We start from the raw sequence: 9,646 nt of genomic DNA, 5'->3' as shown, positions 1-9,646 counted from the left end.
TACTTTTACTGTATGGACAAAAAGTATTGAAACAATCTTTAAAATATCTTCTTTAGTGTTTCACAGAAAGTGTAAAATTTAAAGAGTAAATGATGGCAGTTTTATTTTTGAGTGTACTCTTTCTTTAAATGTCTTTAGAAATCAAATCTCTGAAGAAAAGGACTCTAAGTATATTATTAAATATCAACACACCAAAACAAAAGCAAAATACAAATATTTCATATATTTCTGTATAGCAATTAGTAACCAGTTTCTAAATGGGCCAAGCTGGATTTTCTGTAGTATTTAAACCCAACTTTAAAATGTAGTTTACAATTTATGGTTGCTTGCCTGACAATGTACATGCAAAAAGATCAAGTATCTATCTATTTATGTAGACAGATATATCAATAGATAGACAGATAGATATGATTAAAGTTGAAACTTCAGCTGTCTTTGACTCATGCATTGGCAGGTGTGGGTTTTTGCAAAAGCAAGATATGAAACCACAAAGCTCCAAATAGAACCACAGAGAGAGGTCAGGTCGATGAGAACATCACATTTTTCCCTTTCAACCCCACGTTTACTGGGTACTCAAATGCCAATAATTTCTCATCTTTATATAAATGAAATGTATATAAATATCAGCATGTACATTTATTCAGATAAATACTAATATTTATTACTTCTGCTACTAATAATAACAGTTGTTATGATTATTTCATATACACACTGTAAAAAGGGATAACATGCACATTAATGTTCTATGAACTAACCTTTAAAAATTGCTTTCATTCAGTAATATTGAAGAGTATAATATATATATATATATATATATATATATATATATACACATACACATACATACATATACATACCACATACACACCCTAATAATATAACATAATATAATCAGATTTCTCACAAAAAAATATAAAAAAAAAAAATATAATAACTAAAATTTGATTTCTCACCTACGTGTTTTTATAAATAATGATCAATCAAATGAAACTGCTTTCCATCCTTGTCCTGCAGCTTAAAGCTTACATTTTGCAGTGTCTTTTTGGACACACTATTAGCTTTGATCTTTGGAGAGCTGGTGTACTGTGTGCTACCAGAAATATTTCACATTTTTTGTCAAAACCTCTCTGATACTACTTGTTTAAAGACCTTGTAAAAAATAAACCATGAACCTTTTGATCTTACTCACAAATGAGCAGCCTGTAACATCAAAACCAGATGTCAGGATATCTTACAGTAATAAAATAAGTAGCTTCACTGGCTTCAATCATGGAGCCATGTACGAGGCAGTTCAGGAGACGAGCCACTAAGCAGCGCTATTGCATGTGAAATCATTTGCCCTCCTCAAATCTCTGGTTATGAGAGCAGTTGACATGTTTCTTTACAAAAACAGATACAGTACATCCCGATAGGTCTTAACTCTCCCATTTGGAGTCGTGAACACCATACTGCTTTATTAGACTAAATCATTTATTCACAAATTATATAAAAACTGATTGTGTGATCGAACTAGGCCTATTGTTATTCTGCAGTCCTCAGTGTCAAACATAAACATAGCCACTGAATCTATCACTTTTGATGAAATAGCTCTGTCTAAAAAAACTCCTACATATCCTGTCATGCTTGCAGGCTATTTTTCTCTTTACACAGGATACAAGAAGCTGATAAAAGGCCTAGAAAAACAGGAATATGTACCTTTCTAAAAAGTACTGTCTGTATTTTTGACTTTCCTCAACCCTTTCCTTATCTACTTACGTAATATCTGCTGTCAGAAACCCTGTGCTATCTTAGGAATGTCATTTTTCATTAATTGGATGCTGTTCATCATTATTATCAATTGAGCAAGAACCTGCACAGCTATGAGAAACAGACAGACTCATTCTTAACAAAACCCTGTAAACCTAAACTTATCATACATTGTAAGAAGGAAACTCAATATAGATGGCATTCCAGAAAAGTCAACAATTTCTCTTAACTTTAAATAAACCATGAACATTGTTGCATAAGAGTAGCTGATGATAGAAATGTAAATGGGTACGAACGCGCTGACAAATAACTGGATTGATATGAAAGAAAGGAAACCTCTACAGTCACCCATAAAATGGCAAACAGTATTATTTTAGTGTTATTTACTATACTGTTACAGTATTTGTTAATATTTTATTTTTATATGTATTTATTTTTTAGTTTTCATTTTATTTTAAGTTTTAGTGATTTTGTCATTTTTGTGATTTTTATGTTATTTTTTATTTTTATGTTTTTTTTTGTGATTTTTATGCTATTTTTACACTTTTCATTTTTTTTTTTTTTTTAGCTGTACTTAAAATATGGAAAACCCCTTTGAATACTTTTATTTAGTTTTAATCAACAACACCGCCACTGACAAATGTGACCCTGGACCACAAAACCAGTCTTAAGTAGCTGGGGTATATTTGTAGCAGTAGCCAAAAATACATTGTATGGGTCAAAATTATCGATTTTTCTTTTATGCCAAAAATCGTTACGATATTAAAAATCATGTTCCATGAAGATATTTTGTCAATTTCCTACTGTAAATATATTAAAATTTAATTTTTGATTAGTAATGGCGATTTTCTCAATATTTAGATTTTTTTGCACCCTCAGATTCCAGATTTTCAAATAGTTGTATCTTAGCCAAATATTGTCATAATTAACCATACATCAATGGAAATCTTTTTTATTCAGCTATTCGAAAAATTGACCCTTATGACTGGTTTTGTGGTCCAGGGTCACAAATGAGAATATGCAATATGGCACATTACTGATTACCTCAGGCAAATGATGTGGTTGTGGTTTTGTCTCTATGAAACATCCTCATTTTCAAACACAAATTAAGTTACTTAATGTTACCCTGCAAAAAATAACCACAACAAAAAAAATCCCCCATTTTGTTTCAGAGAGTGTGGGAAATCGCCGAACAAAGACAGAAATACCATTCGCTGGGATGAATTCAAGAAGTGAGGAGACTGGTAAACAACTCCTTAAGAGGTGTTTTGTTGTGAAAATGCCAATGTTGACCAAGTCAGTGGCCAACTGTGCACTGAATTTCTTGGATTATCACACTGATAAATCACAGACATATAGCGTTTTGGTTTGGTTAACTAGTAACATTGGGAGGAAAAACTACATTGTCATGGAACATGGAACAGATACTATAATCATTAGTCACTTCATGTGATGCATATTAGGTTCGGTGTGGCCATGCTTGCCAAAAAAACATTCATTTTTTTTTTTTTAAATCTTAGCTAATGTGTTTCAAAATAAACTTAAAGCAGTAGTCCGTAATTCCGTCCGATTCTTTGTGTGTGTGTGTGTGTGTGTGTGTGTGTGTGTGTTCTACAGATAAAATAATGGCATGTTTGTTTTGAATGACATGAGGGTGAGTAGATAATAAAATAATTAACATTTTTTGAGAGAAGTATTGCTTTAAAATTCACATTTATCTTCACATATAGTCTTTTGTCCAAACACACAAATCAGTGTCTTGGAACTCTGATATGGGGCAGGGGCTCTGACCCAGGAGAGCACAGCTGGGAATTCTTTCAGCTGAGTTTGGGAAAATTCCTCATGAGACAAGACTCTCAAAAAGATCTAAACAAACTCTAACAAGAGCACAAGACTGAAGATGATCACTAATGCCTCCCAAATGTATTATTTGCTTTAAATAAAGTATGGTAGGTAAAGAAAGGAATTTCAATGTGTTTTTCTGACTACACAACAACTACAGCAATCCTGTATCTAGTTATTGGCTTTTGGAGGTTACATGCTGTTACAATGACCTTGGAAATGTAATAAGTACTCAGAGCACAGCAGCAATGGCTCATAATTCTTTCCACCTCTCTCAGACCCAGAAGACTGCTTGTTTTTCTCAAAAAACATATTTTCATTATTTTTCTTGATCTATGCCTCATACATTTATCAACTCATCTGTTTTCTCAAGCTGTAAATCTGCCAAACGAAAAATCACATGATGAACTTTGCCCAAACACATGGGACTTTTGCGATCATCTTCGTTCCATCCTCCGCACATGCCCTCACCTCAAAGGTCAAAGGTCAGTCTTTCAGCGCATAACATCTCTGTGTGAGTGCAGCAATAAAATGGCACTTCTAGTAGAAATTCCTCTTTGACATTTCATGGAAGAAGGGCTTTGGTGCATCACCAGTGTTTTGGTTGGCTGTAGAAGGAAGAAGACATTTTCTTAAACAGGTGTTCACTCAAACTGACATGCAAAGTAGTGATGGGTAAGGCTGTGCCAGGTACAGTTTTGTAACTTTAAAAAGATCAAACATGACATGTAAACAGAAGTGCCTTTACTTTTCTAAGTGATCAAACCATTTTTGACTTGTGAATGAAAAATTCCCAAAGGCTTGCATTGACGGGGGGACCTGAACCATACAGTAAAATTCAATTCAATTCAATTCAATTCAAGTTTATTTGTATAGCGCTTTTTACGATACAAATCATTACAAAGCAACTTTACAGAAAATTAAGTTTCTACAATATTTAGTAGTAGCTTATCAGTGGTGACTGTCAGTTCATGTGCATATGGCAGAAATGTTCAGAAAAATCAATAAAAAGACGTTAACAAACAGACGATTAACACTATTAACAGCAATTATGCAATCAAACTTATAGCAAAAATGTAGTTTCTGTATGTTGTCTCTGGGTTAGCATCATCTGAGGTCCTCTGAGGGGCTGGCATCATCTCTTCTCAGGTGTTCTTGATCCAGACTGGAGCTTGTGTAAATCCTAGTTACCACGGGATGTAAATCCCGTGGCAAAGCAGAGAAACAAATAGAGACATAATTAGCGTAGCTGCTGTTCCAGCCAAGTAAAATTAATTTGTTTAACCCACGCTAAAGAATAATAATGCACATTTGATCAGATATAACTGCAGTCCAAAATTATGAGATGCATTATTTGAATGCTTGGCCAAAGAGGTGTGTTTTTAAATCTAGATTTAAACAGAGAGAGTGTGTCTGAGCCCCGAACATTATCAGGAAGGCTATTCCAGAGTTTGGGAGCCAAATGCGAAAAAAGCTCTACCTCCTTTAGTGGACTTTGCTATCCTAGGTACTATCAAAAGTCCAGCGTTTTGTGACCTTAGGGAGCGTGATGGGTTGTAGCGTGGTAGAAGACTAGTTAGGTACGCAGGAGCTAAGCCATTAAGGGCCTTATAAGTAAGTAATAAAGGGACAAAAAAATCAAGTAAAAGGGACAGAAAAATCAAAAACAGCTGATCTAGGTTAGTATGTAAATGCTATTGGCCACTCAGAACACTCAAGCAACAATACCTTAACAACCCATTCAATGTATTTTAATTGTAAATTTAGAAAAACAACAGCTTGTATTTTCTATACAAATAAATTATGTGTGTGTGTGTGTGTGTGTATATATATATATATATCTATATATACAGGTGCATCTCAAAAAGTATCGTGAAAAAGTGCATTTTTTCTGTAACATTTCAAAAAGTGAAACTTTCATATATTCAAGATTCATTACATGTAAAGTAAAACATTTCAAACATTTTTTTTTTGTTTTAATTTTGATTATTAGAGCTTAAAGCTCATGAAAGTCATAAATCAAGTATCTCAAAATACAAAACCCATTATAAATGTGATATAAACATGATTTCTAGTCCTGTCTTCTTTTGGAAGGCCAAACAAAGTAGTTTCCCTTTCTCAACAAAACAGCGTCATACACCGCGGCCTTGAGTGAGCAGAGGCCGGAGGTAGAGTGAGCCGTGGTCTAGAGTGCACCGCGGCCAGCTTGAGTGAGCAGAGGCCGGAGGCCTAGAGTGAGCCGCGGTCTTGAGTGAACCGTGGCCAGCTTGAGTGAGCTGAGGCCGGAGGTAGAGTGAGCCGCGGTCTTGAGTGAGCTGAGGCCAAAGGTAGAGTGAGCCGCAGCCTAGAGTGAACCGTGGCCAGCTTGAGTGAGCTGAGGCCGGAGGTAGAGTGAGCCGCTGCCTAGAGTGAACCGCGGCCAGCTTGAGTGAGCAGAGGCCGGAGGCCTAGAGTGAGGCTTAAGGCAGATTCTACGAAGGAGCATACCTTGTGCTTGCGGCCACCACATGTGATGACCCCGGGCTGGACTCCGCTTCGTCCACGGTGAAAGCTGATTCGAAGATCCACAGTGCAAAGTTGCTGTATTTCCTACCCAATTTCTTCCTTCCAGTCAACTGTACATTTAATATGCTTAGATACAGCACTCTGTGAATCAGCCTCCCCTTTAAGTAATGACCTTCTGTGACTTACCCTTTTTGTGGAGGGTGTCAATGATTGTCTTCTGGACCATTGCCAAGTCAGCAGTTTTCCCCATTATTGTGGTTTCAAAGAACAAGAGATACCCGGAATTTATACTGTAGGGGATGGTCATTTAATAAAACTCAAATGTAAATATTCTAATATTTTGAGATACTGGGTTTTTTACTTTCATGAGCTGTAAGCACTTATCATCAAAATGAAAAAAAAAAAAAAAACTTTTGAAATGATAATAACACATAATAAATCTAGAATATATTAAAATTTCACTTTTTGAAATAAGTTACAAGAAAATTAACTTTTTCACAATTTTTTAATTTTCTGAGATGCACGTATATATATATTGAAAACAATTGAAATAATATTAAATTGTTAATATGACAATATAAAAAAATTATAAAGTGTCCAGGCTAGAAGACACTATGTAAAAGTTATAAAAATACAGCTGTGTAGGCTTTACAACAACAGAGTCAAGCAATTCCCATGAGGCAACAAGCTATCATCTGTGATAATCACCACTACAGGAAGTGTTCAGAAATGCATCAAAACAAACTAGACCTCTATGATAAATATGAATGGACCATTGTGACTATCTCATTACGAGTGGGTTGGGTTCTACATTTGGCCAAGACATACAGCACAGTGCCCTTGTGTGTCCTTCACCCATGCTAGGAAGAGAAGTTCAAAACTTGGCTATGGTTGAATAAGGTTCCCCCACTCTGCCCACAGGGATATTGCTCCCGGCCCACTCATAGAGATAGATTTCTACTGCATCCTGTTTTTACTGCTAAACACTTGGAAAACACTGCGAACAACTACATACTGTATGCAACCACAGATATCACAATGTCAGACTGCACGTACACAAGTAACTTTACATGTAAAGGAGCTTTTTTGGGTTACTTAAAACTCTGTGTGCTCTGGAATGACCAGCAGATCCAACTAAGCTAAAAGAATATGTTATAATAATTATTTTTTACACTCAGCCCTGATAAGAAGTGATTTCTTCATGAGAAATCTCAGTGTGCATAAATTGTATGAAAAAGAATCAGCTGCCTTTTATTATACTTCATGGTTTAATATAAATTAATATTTATTTTACAAATTTATGCCAAATTAATTGATTGATTCATTCTCCATTTTACTCTAAAACAATTTATATGTGAAGGAGAAACATATTGAACAGACTCGCTACAGTAATAAAGGCTTAATATTTTGTTTGTGGTAAAGACCAAAAACAATCAAAAAAACAAAAAAAAAAACTGAAGAAAAAAAACTGAAGAAAAAATCCTTACAGCATCTTTAAAGATGAAGTATGCAGTTTCTGCGCCACTAGTGTCACCTAGTGGAACTACAAAAACAAAGCAAATTTTCAAACAACCTTTACAAATGTCCCTTATATTCACCCTTTATATACGAGTATTATCTTTACAATATCTTAATATTTTATCTCGGGCTTGACAATAAAGAGCTAACATTTTTGGAAAAAGACAGTAAAGAGCTCACATGTTGGGCAAAAACTTAAGCTCAGCTTACCTGTCCAAAAGAAACTCTGCAATTTCTGTGTTTCGAATGAAATTCAAACACACCATCAAATTCCTCCATCCCGTGAAAGCACCGCCAGCATTTTCCCTTCTTTTACCCTGTTCTCTACCTCTGTGTATTTTTGTAAGTCTTCATATTTTAGCTTGTAACCAAATCGTATTTTTTTCCCCTATGTTAGCCTGGTTCTTACACTGGATAAACACCCTCTGGCTCAGTCTGCTACAGAAGACACACCCCAGTTCACGCTATTGGTCAAGCTGAAATGATTGACATATCTGATCTGACACTCCAAATATTTTGATGGTGTCAGGGAGGCACAGTGTTGTTTACATTTTTGGGGTAGATAAACCCATGCATCCTTTTAGTAGTGAATGAAAATTAAATTGGTTTAATTTAAGAGAATGTATTTTGACATAAAAAGTCTTACAAACTTCACATTTAAACTTTAGGCTGCTACTCTTAGTCGTGCATTAGGGGGAGACAAATACTCACACACTCCAATTACTACTCACACTGTTTGTGTTTTTATTTCACCATTTCACTGTTTCATCATTTTATGAAGAATGATGGAAACCTTTTTTTTTTTTTCAAAATCAAACCAGAACAGATCATCATCAACAAACAGATAATCTAATAAATATTAAATCTAACGGTCAGTGCACAAAGCTGCAAACAGATGTTTTTGTGCTTCTAATCTACAGTACACATAATACTAAACAAAATTTCCAAAGATTGAGTTTTCAACTCAGCATAGAGATGTTAATCATGTTTGGTGCATACTAAGAGGCATTCTCCTCACATACTTGAGAGTATCTTCAGGTCTGAGAGCTGAGTAGCACACTCGTGAGGCCTCGTGGCCTGGGTTCAGAGCTCCTCTGCATTTCTGTCAGCCAGCTCATCTTCAGCTCTGTCAAGCAGGGGCTCTCCACGTCTGAAACAATTAGCAACGTGATGCGAGCTTTCATGAGTACAACAACCTAACCTTGACACCCGTGACTTTCAGTTCGGCAAAAGGGAAATGTGAACAGCACTTTCTAAGGATCGGGTATTCTTTAATGTGTCATTACATTAATGAAAATTATTAAATAAGTTAAACTATTAGTAAACGATTTCTGAACCTGATAAGCAAATAGGTTAACATGGTGATTTAGAAAAACAAACAAAAAAACTTTTTCATAATTTTACACTCAAAAGCATATTGTTGACTGTATTCATGCATGCAGCTCAACCATTCAACCTTGAATTTATTTAATTAAAATATAGGTTTATCAGCATCTATAAACCAAATTTTTCAGTCGCAACACTGTTACTCATTCTGCAATAGTGTTTTTACATTTTGCAAATCTTATTTAAATGTAAAAAAAACAATTAATGACTGATCATGGTTTAAAAACTTGGCCTGAATTTCAATAAATTTCAACAAAATTTTGTACCTACTTGTATCCGCGTCCCTTCAGTTTCTTTGTCTAGATTTGATTTATTCAATACAAACATTCTATTTACCAATAGAAAATTGGGCCTAACCTGCAGCTCACAGACATTGCCTATAATAACTGAATTTGTTCATACTTTTACATACCCATAAGAGGATTCTAGTTTTACACCCAATGACCCTGCAAAAACATGTACGAGAATGTTTCCCCTAGCTCTACTTATTTTTCTCTCCAGTGTAAAACAAAGTTTAGAATGTGATAATTTGACTTGACAGATCAAAATTTATTTGGTTGCCAACAAGATACGTGGAACCAGTTGCATAATGTAGAATAATTGGGAACAGAAGTTAGAGCTGTATTGTCTCATCTTTATTATATCTTTC

Source organism: Cyprinus carpio, chromosome B20 (genome assembly GCF_018340385.1).
Source record: "Cyprinus carpio isolate SPL01 chromosome B20, ASM1834038v1, whole genome shotgun sequence".
Classification (NCBI taxonomy): domain Eukaryota; kingdom Metazoa; phylum Chordata; class Actinopteri; order Cypriniformes; family Cyprinidae; genus Cyprinus; species Cyprinus carpio.
Note: the sequence above shows the minus strand (reverse complement) of the source record.